Source organism: Cherax quadricarinatus, chromosome 75, assembly GCF_038502225.1.
Source record: "Cherax quadricarinatus isolate ZL_2023a chromosome 75, ASM3850222v1, whole genome shotgun sequence".
Classification (NCBI taxonomy): domain Eukaryota; kingdom Metazoa; phylum Arthropoda; class Malacostraca; order Decapoda; family Parastacidae; genus Cherax; species Cherax quadricarinatus.
The window spans coordinates 22415810-22433188 of record NC_091366.1 but is presented as its reverse complement, the minus strand read 5'-3'; the positions used below and the strand labels follow the sequence as shown (position 1 = coordinate 22433188).

General features: G+C 41.4%; 1 protein-coding gene across 1 annotated transcript in view; it reads right to left on the bottom strand.

Moving 5' to 3' along the window:
* Positions 1 to 15444, bottom strand: part of LOC138854947 (zinc finger protein 84-like) — a 217808-nt gene extending 202364 nt beyond the window's left edge. The window contains exon 1 of the mRNA XM_070101097.1: positions 15419 to 15444. The gene's annotated coding sequence lies outside the window, so the exon portion shown is untranslated. The remainder of the gene's footprint in view (positions 1 to 15418) is intronic.
* Positions 15445 to 17379: the final 1935 nt, after the last annotated feature.

Here is a 17379-nt window from a genome sequence, read left to right as displayed (position 1 = left end):
TTTATTCCATTTATTCCATCCCATTATTTTGTGCCATGGCAGCACGGTTACCACTGGGAGATGGCAAGCTAATCCTGAGCCTTCTCGGGGTGGAGGTGTGGCATGCAAAGAGTACGTAACCTTTATTCGGCGCATGTACACACCCTCATTTACAGGCTATCTCATCATCAACTACCAGCAAACCAGGTTGCTGAGAGTTGATGATGGGGCCCCGTCGTTCAACTAGTAAGCAGGATCCAGCCAATAAGATGGTTTTGGCAATCGCAGAGGTTATGTGGGTACCACTCTCCTGTCTGCCCTTGTCATTCCCATTCTAGAGCTGGTTGAAGCACGGTCTGCTCTCTTGTGGCTTCTATTTCTGCCTTGCTTACCACGGTGCACACTAATACTTATCACTGTACATAGTGTACATATTGCTGTTCTAAATTGGTGAAGGATAATATAAGTCTAAACTTTTTCTGCTGTGTTTATTTTGCTCCCATTACACCCAGGATAACAGGCCATTTGGATTCATGGGTTGTAATATAAGTTTTGGGAGGGATTGACTACCAGGAATTTGAACTCTGCTTGGAGAAAATTGTGGCCAGATTGTGTCCACAAGAGGGATTTTGAAGGGTTTGAGGTGGCCCCTGATGAGCCTATGTCAGTTATGAACTTTATTGTGGCACTGGAGAGTTCCATGGGGTTGGATGTGAGTTTGGAGGATGTGCAAGAGTTGGTGGAAGACCACTACGAAGAGCTAACCACTGAGGAGCTGCAAGAGCTTCAGCAGGAAGAGCAACAGATCGCAACTCAGAATCTTGCTGCAGAGGAGGAGGAAGAGAAATGGAAGAAGGTGCCTTATTCAGAAATTAAGGAGATTTTTTAAATGTGGGGTAGGACGGAAAGATTTATGGAGAAACATCACCCTGAGAAGGATGTTGCAAGCCATATCGGCAACTTGTACAGTGACAGAGTCTTGGCCCATTTTAGGGAAGTTTTAAAGAGATGCCAGAAACAGAGCTCTCTGGACAGTTTTTTTGCAAGACAGGACTCCAGTGACTCTCAAGCTGGTCCTAGTGGCATTAAGAAATAGAGAGGAGAATAACCCCAGAAAAGCACTTGCTAGGTGTTGATGGAAGGGGATTCCCCTTCCAAACAGTAATTCAATCTCTCTCCTCCTCCAGTCTTCCATACACTAAGAAGAATCACCAATAAAGGTAAGTGTTATGCTGTTAATGTTTAATTCATCATGTGCCATTGTATTGTTTATGTACTACATCTATATTTCATGTAAAAAATTTTTTTGTTTTAATACTTCTGGGTGTCAGAAATGGATTAATTGTATTTACATTATTTCTTATGGAGAAAATTGATTCAAAAATCATCTATTTCGATAATAGTCCCACTTTCAGGAACAGATTATGGATGATAATTGAGGGACCACTGTACTTTAGAAACGTTCAGAGCAACTCAGAGAAACTCAGGACTACAAATTCGGTATGTTCTTATGAAAAACCCGATGATGATGCCTCTTTTGGTCTTAGTATCTTGACTGGAATAGAAGTGAGTGAGATCATTTTTATTGGTACATTTCCGATAAACTTGAAATCTAAGGTTGTTGTCTACTTTGTGAATGAGGACGTCGAGGAAAGGTAGCTTGTCATTGGACTCTTCTTCTAGTGTAAACTGGCTCACCGGTTCAAATGCGTTGAGCCTTGCCTGAAGATTCCATACATCAAAACGTTTATGAGTTACAGTGGACCCACACCTTACGATGGCATCGTGTTATGTTAAATCCGCCATATGATACTTTTTAACGCAAAAATTATGCCTTGCATGATGCTAAAAGTCTCGCGTCACGCGATTCATCCCGGTCCGGGACGCGTCCCACATGTGGCCTGAGTGTGCCTCAGCTGCCCTGTGGGTGCCAGTGTTTACAAGCCAGCCAGTGCAGTCGCATCCTATCCACGCATACAATCAGTACATTTCATATTATCACAGCGTTTTTAGTGATAGTACCTGCAAAATAAGTCACCATGGGCCCCAAGAAAGCTTCTAGTGCCAACCGTGCAGTAAAAAAGGTGAAAATTACTATGGAAATGAAGAAAGAGATAATTGCTAAGTACGAAAGTGGAGAGCGTGTCTCAGAGCAGGGCAGGTTGTATACCAAACCTCAATCAACCATCGCTACTATTGTGGCCAACAAAATGGCAGCAGCGGCATCCTACCAGCTCTTCTTCCTCAAGAAACTATCGCTCATCAAAACTTGTGATGGCCTAAGTGAAGGTACAACTACATGAACCCACGTAGACCAAAAATGACCCAGGAATACTAAGAATGTAACCCAAATCTTGACAAAATTAAAAGATCTAAGGATGACAGCCCCGCTAACCCAAACACTGCCTCCGCTGCCAGACAACCACTCAACCCAAGCTCTAAGAAAACAAGCCTCCTCCTCCATAGCTACACAGTATCTACTTCAGTGATACTATGAAAGGATATTGCAGAAGAAACAACATCAGTAATAAAAGAATAACAGCAAGGACCCTAGAACTCAACTTGTCTACCCAGCAGGACGCCGGTGTATCATCAACCCCCCTCACCACCGTCAACCAGGGAACAACAACAGCAACAAACATGGCTGACTCCCCCCCAACTCTACTCCCTTCAAAGGATTCACCCATGATAACTCAGGTATGAGTATACCTGACAACATCAAGGACTACATCGTTGCTCTAGAAAATGAAATCAAAGATATCAAAGCAACACTTGCGCGACGAGAATCCAAGATAACCAACCTCGAGAACAAGATCCAAAACCTTGAAGAGAAGATTACATTGGAAAGTGTTGACACAGAAAATATTCTGAAAACAGCTATAGCCAGTCACACTGAACAAATAACAACAATAAATATGAAGGTTGAAGAAGCAATCAAGGACTGGAACCAGAACATGCACACTCGGCTAAATGAATACCTTGATTTCCAAGACGACAAAACTGAACAAGATAAGTTGTCTGATGCAGTTATAATAAACAGCCCTCACATTCCTAGTGACATAACCCAAGAACAGTGCAAAGAAACTGCTATCAGGATAATACAGTACCACGTACAAGTCATCGTGCAAAACAATGAAATCAAAGAAACACGTTTGCTAGGAAAACCAGGTAGTAAACACAGTATAATGATCAGACTTCATACATACGATAAAAGAAAGGACCTAATTAAATCAGCAATTACAATGAAAAATGGAGTGTACATAAATGAGTGTCTAACAAGAAAATGTCAAAACCTCCTGTTCAGGTTGAGAAAACTTAAACAGGAAAACAAAATACATCAGTGTTTCACGCGAGATGGGAAAATACTAGTAAGGAAAACATCAACAGGACAACAATATACCATCTCAAACAAACATGATTTCTCTACCTTCCTTAGAAAAGCTGACATTACTGTAACAGATTAGATAAGTGCCCTTAATACATATATACATGTGGTGCATATAGTGTATGTTACTATTATATTGTGCATTATTATTTTTTTATTTTTCATCACTAGCTAATGCCAACTACCTCCAATACTTTATACTTCTTTCTTACTGCTATTAATTGCTCTTAATTTGGTGTTACAAGTCAAATCTTACTCCAAATTAACATTATTCATCGTTCTTACCTGTCCATTTATTTTGTTTACCAATACTTGTTTTAGTCACCTTTTATTGTGTGTGCAATTAGTGTATATTCCAATTACATTTAACTTTGTTTACCATTACTTATTTTAGTCCCTTATATATTTTCTCCATTATTTTTAGCTTTATATAACTACCCTAGCTCATATATTCACAATTGTTAAAATAATCAAGGTGCTATTCTTAGGGGCTAAATTGTAATAAGTTCACTATTTTGCCATTATATTCCAAAACTCATTATATTGTTTTCCCTAACTCTAACTTAAAAGAATTACCTTAAAAGTACTACCTACTATCATATTCCCAAGCTCCATTATTTGATCATCACTTTATTTGTTCACCACAAATTATTTTAGTCTCTCTGTCTCTCTTATATTGTTTCCTTTATTTTAGCTTTAAAAACTACCTTAGCTCATTTTTTTATTACATTTGTTAAATAACTCAGGTGCTATTTTTTAGCTTTAGAATATTTACTTTGTTTTATACTTAAATCTAACTATAAATTCACTACAAATCTTATGATTACAAGCATTGATCCTGATACCAACCTCTTATTTAATGACTTAAATGAATCAAACAGTAACTGTAATTACTACACTGCAGAACAATCAAAGGCACTCCTCAGAGCCAACAACAACATAACTGTCTTTAACTAAAATATCAGATCCTTAAGCAAGCACTACGATGACCTCATAGCATTACTAAATTCCTTGCATGCCAATATGTCCATCATTACACTAACTGAAACCTGGCTAAAGCCTGATACTACTGATGTCTATGCCATTCCTGGTTACACAGCCATACACAACTGTAGGCCAGACCAACAAGAGGGTGGCAGAGCTATATACTACTCAGACCTACTAGAATGTATCACTAATACTTGCACAAGGGATGAACATGGGGAATATATAATAGCTAAATTCAAATCCAAGTACCTACAAAAACCTCTCACATTGATAACCATCTGCAGAGTTCCACAGTCAAACATTAGCCAATTTAGTCAAAACCTAGGAAGTATGATAACTGATGCACGTATGAATAAAGATCACTTACTACTCTCAAGTGACTTCAATATAAATCTCCTACTAGACCAGGACCCACTTTACTGAATTCACAAACACAATGAGTAACTGTATGTTGCTACTAACAGTAACAAAACCTACAAGAGTTACAGAGACTAGTGTTTCCCTACTTGACCACATCTGGACCAACACCATATCCCCTTTAAAATCAGGCATAATTACAGATAATACCACAGACCACTACCCTACTTTCCTCCTAACAACTCTTGGTAAATTACCCCAAAACACTACTAAAGTCACCTTCAGACTTCACAATGAGGCAGCCATTAATAACTTCACAGCAGCAGTAACAAACATTGACTGGCACACTGAGCTAGAAATCTATACAGATATTGACGAATGTATTAATAATTTTCTAAAAAAGACCCAATACCTCTATAACAAGCACTGCCCTAAAAAAACTAAACAGATGACAGCTAAGAGACTGAACAGTCCCTGGCTAACACCCAGCATTCTCAAATCCATAAATACAAAACACCTCTATGAAAAACAGTACGGAATGGGTCACATAACCAGAGACCAAACAAAACGTTACTCGTCAATCCTAACCAGCCTGATAAGAAGGGCAAAAAAATTGTATTATGAGAACAGATTATCCAACTTATGAGGTGACATAAAAAAGACCTGGAAAACCCTATCAGAAATTCTAGGAACAAAAAAGATAACACGAAATAGTGAAATTAAATTAACAAAAGCAGATGAACCCCAACTCCCACCAACAGAAACAGCAAACAGACTCAATGATTTCTTCTCCACTATAGGAAAAAACCTTGCCAATAAAATCCCAAGCACAGATACACCACCAAATGACTACCTCACTGGCAACTACCCGAAAACACTGTTCCTAGCTACGACTAACCCATATGAAGTCTCGCTTATTATCAACACACTAAAAAACAAGACAGTTCTAAATACCTTACTGCCCTTTATATACAAAAAAGTGTCACAAGTGCTATCACCAATCATTGCAACACTCTTTAACAAATCCATTGAATCCTCTACCTTCCCTACAGTTCTCAAAATAGCAAGGGTCACCCCGATCCATAAAGTAGGAGACCAAACCGAGTTGAATAACTATAGGCCAATATCCAACTTACACCCTCTCTCAAAAATCTTCGAAAAATTAATTCATAAATGAATCTACTCCTATCTCATCTCCCAAAACATACTCAACCCCTGCCAATTTGGTTTCAGGCCTAATAAAAATACAAATGATGCTATTATACACATGCTAGAATATATATATACACTGCAATAGAGAAAAAAGAAATCCCACTGGGGATCTTCATTGACTTACGAAAAGCTTTTGATACAGTTGACCATGACTTGCTCCACATAAAATTGTCTCACTATGGTATAAGAGGGCACTCCCTCAACTACCTCAAGTCATACCTCAGCAACAGAAGCCAATATGTGTACACAAATGGGGCAAACTCTTCCACACAACCAATTACAGTTGGTGTCCCACAGGGAAGCATCTTTGGCCCTCTTCTCTTTCTCCTATACATAAATGACCTACCAATTGCTTCGCAATTACTAAAACCCACACTATTTGCAGATGACACTACATACGTCTTCTCTCACCCGAGCCCAGTCATGCTAGCCAATACTGTAAACACCGAATTACAGAAAATATCTACCTGGATGAGGACTAACAAACTTACACTAAACACTGACAAAACCTACTTCATTCAGTTTGGAAACAGAGCTGCAGATGTCCCTCTTAACATAATCATAAACAGATCACCTATCACAAAGCTAAAAGAGGGAAAATTCTTAGGAATCCACCTTGATAATAGACTCAAATTTCATACACATATACAACAAATTTCTAAGAAAATTTCCAAGATCGTAGGCATACTATCGAAGATACGTTACTATGTTCCACAGTCAGCACTCCTGGCCCTGTATCACTCTCTTATTTACCCCTATCTCACCTATGGAATTTGTGCATGGGGCTCAACAGCAATTAACCACCTCAGACCACTAATTATCCAACAAAAGGCTGCAGTCAGAATGATAACAAATTCCCACTACAGGCAGCACACTCCACCAATATTCAAAACACTTAACCTACTCACCATACAAAACATCCATACTTATTACTGCACCTATTACATACATAGAACACTTAACTCTGATATTAACCCTCCCCTCAAACATCTCTTTGCCAACCTCAACAGAACTCATGACCATAACACAAGACACAGATCACTTTTTGATGTTCCTTGTGTCCATCTTACGCTATGCAAAAACTCATTGCACATAAAAGGCCCTAAAATTTGGAACTCATTACCTGTAAATATAAAAGAAACACTACCTGTTTATAAATTCAAGTCTCTTCTCAAAGATCACTTACTCACCCAAAACCAAATAAATACTGAATAACTGAACCTTATAAATTGTATATCCTAAATGTTTCTCACAATTATATCACATAAATGTTAAACCTAAGACCCAATCTAACTTTGTTATTTTTTAAATACACTACCTAACAGAATACTCCATTCAACTGAATGTACAGCAATGCATGCAACCATATGACCTGTCTTTGTAATACTCATTTGTGCTTTATTGTTATCTGTTTACAATAATGTTTTATCACTGATTACATCTTTGCTTAGTTAATCTTAAGTTAATTTTAAGCCTGCCCGTAATGCTATGGCACATAAGTGGCTTTGGCATGCTACTCTTACCTGTAATTTTTTGTACCTCTGTATGTATGCTACAAATTATAAAATAAAATAAAACAAAGGGTGCAACTTCGTTTTCGAAACAGAGATCGCAAGTACTCGAAGATGTTGAGAGACTGTTACTGGTGTGGATAAACGAAAAACAGATAGCAGGAGATAGCATCTCTCAAGGGATCATATGTGAAAAGGCTAGGAAGTTGCATGAGGATTTAATTTAAAAAAGCCTGCAACTAGTGGTGATGTGAGTGAATCTAAGGCCAGCAAAGGTTGGTATGAGAGATTTAACCCTTTGAGGGTCGACAGGCCCTCTCCGAAACTCGTTCTCAGGGTCGGCCAAATTTAAAAAAAAAAAAAAAATTATTTTCTCTTATGAAAAGATAGAGAATCTTTTCCCGATCATAAAGACACCAAAAGTTTGAAATTTGATAGAAAACTTATGGAATTATGCTCTCGCAAAGTTAGCGGTCTCGGCGATGTTTACGCATCGGCGATTTTGCCCACTTTGAGCCCCATTTTCGGCCAATTTCACTGTACTAGTCGACAAAAAACATGAATATTTCGCTAGAACTCCATTTTCTCTATCGAATGGGTGCAAGAAACCACCCATTTATGAAATTCAACTATCCAGTACAGTGGTCAGAATTTAGCAATTTTGCCAATTTCACACAAATTTCAAAAGATGCCAATTTCCGAATAGGGTCCAGAATAAACAAGAAAGACATTCCTGGCACTAAAATGACATTTCCTCTAGTCATTAGTCACGTCTCAAGGCCCCTCTTATATTCTTTTGCTTTCCACTTTGAATTTTTATTCTCACAAAAAATATAAGATTTACTGTTATGCAGACTACTGCATTAGTGTAAAAAATGGTATAAATATTATTGGTGCACTTGTGAAAGAATATTAGACTCACCAGTTGATGTGTATTGCACGCTTGACACGATTTGTTTACTTTTGAAGTTTGGTAAAAATCGAACATTTCTGCTACTTTGAGCTCAATTTCAAGGCACCTTTCATTGTAAAACCAGTCAATATCATCTCAATTTCTGTAATATGTCTTCCATTCTATAAAATGAGACCAAGAAAACTAGAATACAACAATAAATACCATACGAAAATACACTGCAAAGTCGCTGATTTATTCCAAAAAAATGGTTAAAGTTTTTTTTTTCTCATTATGCACTGTGTGCTGCAGGATTTTTTTTAGACTGTGCACACTGACCACATAGACCCATTCTTTCATATGAAGGCCTACCAGCTTACTCCCACTAGATTTGAGGCCGCTAGAATTTATGCGTACTAGTACGTCAAAAACCCCTACGCCTAAGATGTACTAGTACGACCAAAACCCTCAAAGGGTTAAGAATCGTAGTGGCATACATAGTGTGATAAGGCATGGCGAGGCTGCCAGTTCGGACCACAAAGCGGCTGAAAAATATATGAAGGAATTCAAGGAGTACATAGACAGTGAAGGACTGACACCTGAACAAATGTTTGTGACGAAACAGGCCTGTTTTGGAAGAAAATGCCAAACAGGAACTACATTACTCAGGAGGAAAAGGCACTACCAGGACATAAGCCTATGAAAGACAGGCTTACTCTCTTGATGTGTGCTAATGCTAGTGGTGATTGCAAAGTGAAGCCTTTGTTGGTGTATCACTCTGAAACACCCAGAGTGTTCAGGCACAACAATGTCCTCAAGGCTAATTTGTGTGTGCTGTGGAGGGCAAACACTAAGGCATGGGTCACTAGGGACTTTTTCTATGACTGGTTACACCATGCATTTGCCCCCAATGTGAAAAATTACCTAATTGAAAAGAAATTAGACCTTAAGTGCCTCCTGGTATTAGACAATGCTCCTGGTCATCCTTCAGACTTGGGAGAGTGACTTTCTGGGGACATGAGCTTCATTAAGGTCAAGTTTTTGCCTCCTAATATCACTCCTCTCCTGTAGCCCATGGACCAGCAGGTCATTTTCAACTTCAAAAAACTCTACACAAAAGCTATGTTTCAAAAGTGCTTTAAAGTGATCTCAGACACTCGATTGACTCTAAGAGTTTTTTGGAAAGATCACTTTAGCATCCTCAATTGTGTAAACCTTATAGGTAAGGCTTGGGAGGGAGTGAATAAGAGGACCTTGAACTCGGAAGAAACTGTGGCCAGAATGTATGCAGACTACTGCATTAGTATAGAAATGGTATAAATAATATAAGTGCTTGGATGCTTGGCATGACTTGTTTAACTTTGCTACTTTGAGCTCAATTTCAAGGTACTTTTCATTGTAAAACCAGTCAAAATCATCTCAATTTCTGTAATATCTCTTCCATTCTATAAAATGAGACCAAGAAAACTAGAATACAACAATTAATACCATACGAATATACATTGCAAAGTCGCTGTTTTATTCGAAAAACACAAAGTTTTCTTTTTCTCATAATGCACTGTGTGCTGCAGGATTTTTTTTAACTGCACACACTGACTACACAGACCCATTGTTTCATATGTAGGCCTACCAGCTTTCTCTCATTAGATTTGAGGGCGCTAGAATTTAGGCGTACTAGTACGTCAAAAACCCTGGGTCGTAAGCCGTACTAGTACGGCTGAAACCCCCAAAGGGTTAATGCCACTAGGACCAGCTTGAGAGGCACTGGACCCCTGTCTCACAAAATAACTGTCCACAGTCCTCTGTTTCTGGTGCCTCTTTAAGATTTCCCTAAAATGGAACATGATCTTGTCACTGAACTTGTTGTAAAGACGGCTTGTTTCAGCTTGCTCAGGGTGGTACTCCTCCACAAACATTTGGACATCATTCTACTTGGCGCAAATCTCCTTAATCTTTGAAGAAGGTGGACAGGTCCGGTACCCAGCAGTTCGACAATAGCGGCGAGTTCGATAATAGAGACAAAGTTGGTTCGATAAAAGCGGTTGATTTTCGAAGAGTTTGATAAGCAATATGTTTGAAATTTGAGGTTCCATTGTATTATTATTAATAATAATAAAGGGAAATGAAGCTCTATTGTTATAATAATAATAATAATAATAAAAATAATAATAATAATAAATAATAATAATTATTATTATTATTGATAATTTAGGGAACTGAAGCTCTATTGTTGTTATAATAATAATAATAATAATAATAATAATAATAATAATAATAATAATAATATTATTATTATTATTATTATTATTATTATTATTATTATTATTATTATTATTAATTTAGGGAACTAGTGCACATATCCAATTCCCTAGATCAAGAGCCCCTCACTAGCATCAAGGAACTTTGGCACTGGTGAGGGGCTTCAGTTCCCTAAATTATTATCAATAATAATAGTTATAGTAATTATTATTACAATAATGATAGAGCTTCAGTTGGCTAAATTAATAATAATAATACATTATTATAACCAGGAGAGCTTTAGAATAAAGCCAACTCAGTGCAGTGTTTACCTACCTGTGGCAGCAGTTCTCTCCTGATTTGCTTACATTTTTACAGTCATTTGGCCAAATTTCACTTTTCTAACCATGGGTCCTAAGAATGTAAGTGTAAAGGACAGTGCTGAGAAGAAAAAGAGGATGATTTCCATGGAATTAAACATGAAATCATAGATAAACAAGAGAGGTGTCCAGGTTTTGGGTTGAGGGGGAAGCGGGGGGGAGCTGGCTCGTAACTCAAATGTTGGCTCTTAACTCAGAGCAAAAAATCAACCGATCGACGGCTTGTATATCAAAAAACTCGTATGTTGGGACACTTGTAAGTCAAGGTTCCACTGTATATAAGTACCTATTACTCTAAGTTGATCATCTCTTTAATGGTAATGTAAATAACTCAAGAAAATCAGTGTGTCAACAAGGGACTGGCTGTCTTATTTCCATTGTTGTTATCATTCTTGTCCCCCAGGATGCCACCCACAGCAGTCCACTAACACCCAGGTACCTACTTGCTTGCTAGGTGAACAGGACACCTGGTGTAAGGAAACACACACAATGTTTCCACCCTTGGCAGGCCACGGGTCTCCCTTATTACTAATGTATCTTACTTTATTGTAATTGATTTTCAGACAGTTGAGTTACTTAGTTGTTTTAAGGTTTAAATAATAAGATATTACAAGGAGCACAATTATATCACTTTTAGTTTTTTGTGTTACTCTGGTGGTTAATGTACATGTTACTATGTATGATAATTTTTGTGTTACTCTGGTGGTTAATGTACATGTTACTATGTATGATAATTTTTGTGTTACTCTGGTGGTTAATGTACATGTTACTATGTATGATAATTTTTGTGTTACTCTGGTGGTTAATGTACATGTTACTATGCATGATAATTTTTCTGTTATTCTGGTGGTTAATGTACATGTTACTATGTATGATAATTTTTGTGTTACTCTGGTGGTTAATGTACATGTTACTATGTATGATAATTTTTGTGTTACTCTGGTGGTTAATGTACATGTTACTATGTATGATAATTTTTGTGTTACTCTGGTGGTTAATGTACATGTTACTATGTATGATAATTTTTGTGTTACTCTGGTGGTTAATGTACATGTTACTATGTATGATAATTTGTTTAAGTGTATTTATGTGTACTTGTAACTAAATAAACTTATTAACTTATTAGGTAATTCTTGGTTAAATAATGAACCTTGTATATGAATGTTCTGCCAACAATATTGTTTATTATGTAACATAAACCTTAAAACTTACTAACTTAAACCTGCTGCTGCCTCACCACCTAACACCTGCTGCTGCTGCCTCACCACCTAACACCTGCTGCTGCTGCCTCACCACCTAACACCTGCTGCTGCTGCCTCACTACCTAACACCTGCTGCTGCTGCTGCCTCACTACCTAACACCTCCTGCTGCTGCCTCACCACCTAACACCTGCTGCTGCTGCCTCACCACCTAACACCTGCTGCTGCTGCCTCACCACCTAACACCTGCTGCTGCTGCCTCACCACCTAACACCTGCTGCTGCTGCCTCACCACCTAACACCTGCTGCTGCTGCCTCACCACCTAACACCTGCTGCTGCTGCCTCACCACCTAACACATGCTGCTGCTGCCTCACAACCCAACACCTGCTGCTGCCTCACCACCTAACACCTGCTGCTGCTGCCTCACCACCTAACACCTGCTGCTGCTGCCTCACCACCTAACACCTGCTGCTGCTGCCTCACCACCTAACACCTGCTGCTGCTGCCTCACCACCTAACACTTGCTGCTGCTGCCTCACCACCTAACACCTGCTGCTGCTGCCTCACCACCTAACACCTGCTGCTGCTGCCTCACCACCTAACACCTGCTGCTGCTGCCTCACCACCTAACACCTGCTGCTGCTGCTGCCTCACCACCTAACACCTGCTGCTGCTGCTGCCTCACCACCTAACACCTGCTGCTGCTGCCTCACCACCTAACACCTGCTGCTGCTGCCTCACCACCTAACACCTGCTGCTGCTGCTGCCTCACCACCTAACACCTGCTGCTGCTGCTGCCTCACCACCTAACACCTGCTGCTGCTGCCTCACCACCTAACACCTGCTGCTGCTGCCTCACCACCTAACACCTGGTGCTGCTGCCTCACCACCTAACACCTGCTGCTGCTGCCTCACCACCTAACACCTGCTGCTGCTGCCTCACCACCTAACACCTGCTGCTGCTGCCTCACCACCTAACACCTGCTGCTGCTGCCTCACCACCTAACACCTGCTGCTGCTGCCTCACCACCTAACACCTGCTGCTGCTGCTGCCTCACCACCTAACACCTGCTGCTGCTGCTGCCTCACCACCTAACACCTGCTGCTGCTGCCTCACCACCTAACACCTGCTGCTGCTGCCTCACCACCTAACACCTGCTGCTGCTGCTGCCTCACCACCTAACACCTGCTGCTGCTGCTGCCTCACCACCTAACACCTGCTGCTGCTGCCTCACCACCTAACACCTGCTGCTGCTGCCTCACCACCTAACACCTGCTGCTGCTGCCTCACCACCTAACACCTGCTGCTGCTGCCTCACCACCTAACACCTGCTGCTGCTGCCTCACCACCTAACACCTGCTGCTGCTGCTGCCTCACCACCTAACACCTGCTGCCTCACCACCTAACACCTGCTGCTGCCTCACCACACAACACCTGCTGCTGCCTCACCACCTAACACCTGCTGCTGCATCACCACCTAACACCTGCTGCTGGATCACCACCTAACACCTGCTGCTGCCTCACCACCTAACACCTGCTGCTGCCTCACCACCTAACACCTGCTGCTGCCTCACCACCTAACACCTGCTGCTGCTGCCTCGCCACCTAACACCTGCTGCTGCTGCCTCACCACCTAACACCTGCTGCTGCTGCCTCACCACCTAACACCTGCTGCTGCTGCCTCACCACCTAACACCTGCTGCTGCTGCCTCACCACCTAACACCTGCTGCTGCTGCCTCACCACCTAACACCTGCTGCTGCTGCCTCACCACCTAACACCTGCTGCTGCTGCCTCACCACCTAACACCTGCTGCTGCTGCCTCATCACCTAACACCTGCTGCTGCTGCCTAACCACCTAGCACCTGCTGCTGCTGCCTCACCACCTAACACCTGCTGCTGCTGCCTCACCACCTAACACCTGCTGCTGCTGCCTCACCACCTAACACCTGCTGCTGCTGCTGCCTCACCACCCAACACCTGCTGCTGCTGCCCGACCACCTAACACCTTTTGCCGCCTCACCACCTGACACCTGCTACTGCTGCTGCTGCCTCACCACCTAACACCTGCTGCTGCTGCCTCACCACCTAACACCTGCTGCTGCTGCCTCACCACCTAACACCTGCTGCTGCCTCACCACCCAACACCTGCTGCTGCCTCACCACCTAACACCTGCTGCTGCCTCACCACCTAACACCTGCTGCTGGATCACCACCTAACACATACTAGAGCCTCACAACCTAACACCTGCTGCTGCCTCACCACCTAACACCTGCTGCTGCCTCACCACCTAACACCTGCTGCTGCCTCACCACCTAATACCTGCTGCTGCCTCACCACCTAACACCTGCTGCTGCCTCACCACCTAACACCTGCTGCTGCTGCCTCAGCAACTAACACCTGCTGCTGCTGCCTCACCACCTAACACCTGCTGCTGCTTCACCACCTAACACCTGCTACTGCTCCCTCACCACCTAACACCTGCTGCTGCCTCTCCACCTGACACCTGCTGCTGCCTCACCACCTAACACCTACTGCTGCTGCCTCAGCAACTAACACCTGCTGCTGCTGCCTCACCACCTAACACCTCCTGCTGCTTCACCACCTAACACCTGCTTCTGCTGCATCACCACCTAACACCTGCTGCTGCTGCCTCTCCACCTAACACCTGCTGCTGCCTCACCACTTAACACCTGCTGCTGCTGCCTCACCACCTAACACCTGCTGCTGCTGTATCACCACCTAACACCTGCTGCTGCTGCCTCACCCCCTAACACCTGCTGCCTCACCAACTAACACCTGCTGCTGCTGCCTCACCACCTAAGACCTGCTGCTGTTGCCTCACCACTTAACACCTGCTGCTGCTGCCTCATCACCTAACACCTGACAGTCAACACCTGAACATCTAACATCTGACACACTCAACACCTGAGCACCTAACACCTGACACAGTCAACACCTGAGCACCTAACACCTGACACAGTCAACACCTGAGCACCTAACACTTGACACAGTCAACACCTGAGCACCTGACACAGTCAACACCTGAGCACCTGACACAGTCAACACCTGAGCACCTGAGTCAACACCTGACAGTCAACACCTGAGCACCTGACACAGTCAACACCTGAGCACCTAACACCTGACACAGCCAAGAAGACAAAGATATGATCATGTCTGGCGCCTTAATACACTATATTTCATGGGTCAAACTCTCTCTATGTATCATCTAGCACATGAATGTTGTATTGTAATAAAGGTAGTTGTTACTCACCTGTGTTAGACACCACAGTTGTTACTCACCTGTGTTAGACACCACAGTTGTTACTCACCTGTGTTAGACACCACAGTTGTTACTCACCTGTGTTAGACACCACAGTTGTTACTCACCTGTGTTAGACACCACAGTTGTTACTCACCTGTGTTAGACACCACAGTTGTTACTCACCTGTGTTAGACACCACAAACACTGTTTATTGTTCACTTTATCACACTCATCCACCAACAACACAAGATGTTGTTGTTGTTGTTGTTTATAGGGCCACTCACAGTGTACGTCGTATCGAACCCTGACTTCCAGTGCTCGGAAAAGGAACCTCGACCAAAGTGGAAGGATATTTGACTAATAACTGCGTATTATATGTCTCTAATACTCCCTGAAGCCAGTAAGAATGCGCAGGTACAGACCAAGATCTCCTAACAGTCTGGAGGGTCAAATCCTTGACGTTAAGAAGGAGAGGCAGGGTTAATGATTGCACTTAATTCTGCCAATCCATAAAATCATTTTATTTCTCATTATTAACCAAATCTGCCAAAACATCTGCTAATTAGTCTTATCATGTGATCTCCTGGCTTTTAATTCTGCCATTCCATAAAATATTACCACCTGCACCAATACTTGTAAGGTAGATTTTGTGTGCAGTTTCAAGTTTATTTTACCGAACCCTACTCACTTGTATCAAGTTTAAATAAGATTGTAAAACAGCTAATCACTATTGTCTAGTTTTAAGTATAGTTACTATTTACTATTATCTAGTTTTAAATAGCTACTCTCTATTAAGGTTAGTTTGCCCAAATTGCCTGGGCATGACAGTGGCTATCTTTGTACTTAGCAAATCAAAATTGTAATTACACATTGTAACCTTTACAAAGAAATAAACTTTATTTTGCTTTACTTTACCCCAAACGTGCACAAGGCCACACAGAGAATAGTTCGTGCAGAGTGGTAACGTGTGCACCACAGTAGGAAGTGTTCCGCCGTCTCAGGCAAATGCAGTAATAAGGAAAATATGTCCAATGTTTCTGTGGAAATTTATTCAGTCCTAAAGTTCCACAGGGCCGATATGTCGTACAAAGATCCCTGCATGTCACGGATGAACGGCTGGGTTGGGTGGCCCTTACACCCACCCAAAACACACACACACACACACACACACACACACACACACACACACACACACACACACACACACACACACACCCGGGTTGGTGAAGGTGGTTGGAAGGTACATCTTAATTGATAGATTTACCCTTCAGGGAAGAAGTAGGTAGTTTATACTGTTAGTACACTAATATTAGGATTATTGAGGCAATTGTAGATGATAAAAATGTAGACCTAAGACCTTAACCCTTTGACTGTCGAAGGGCCCAATCCTGAAGTTGCTCCTGGTGTCGCAAAATATTAGAAAAAAAAAATTATTTTTTCTTATGAAATGATAGAGAATCTTTTCCCGATTGTAAAGACACCAAAAAAACGAAATTTGATGGAAAACTGACGGAATTACGCTCTCGCGAAGTTAGCAACTTCGGCGATATTTAAAAATCGGCAATTTCGCCCACTTTGAGCCCTATTTTCGGCTAATTCCGTTATTCCAGTCAACCAAACTCATAACTATTTCTTCAGAACTCTATTTTTTCTATCGATTGAGCACAAGAAACTGCCCATTTACCGATTTCAACTACCCAATAACATGGTCAGAAATTTGCAATTTGGCCAATTTCACGAAAATTAAAAAATACGACAATTTCCAAATAAGGTCCAGAATGAACAATGCAGACATTCCTGGCTCTAAAATAAGATTTTCTTTGTTCATCAGTCATGTCTCCAGGTCCCTGTGATATTACTCTTGCTTTTTATTTTGAAATTTTATTCAAACAAAAGATAGAAGATTTACTGTTATGCAGACTACTGCAATACTGTAATAATTGTAAAAATTACATCAACCCATTCATGAC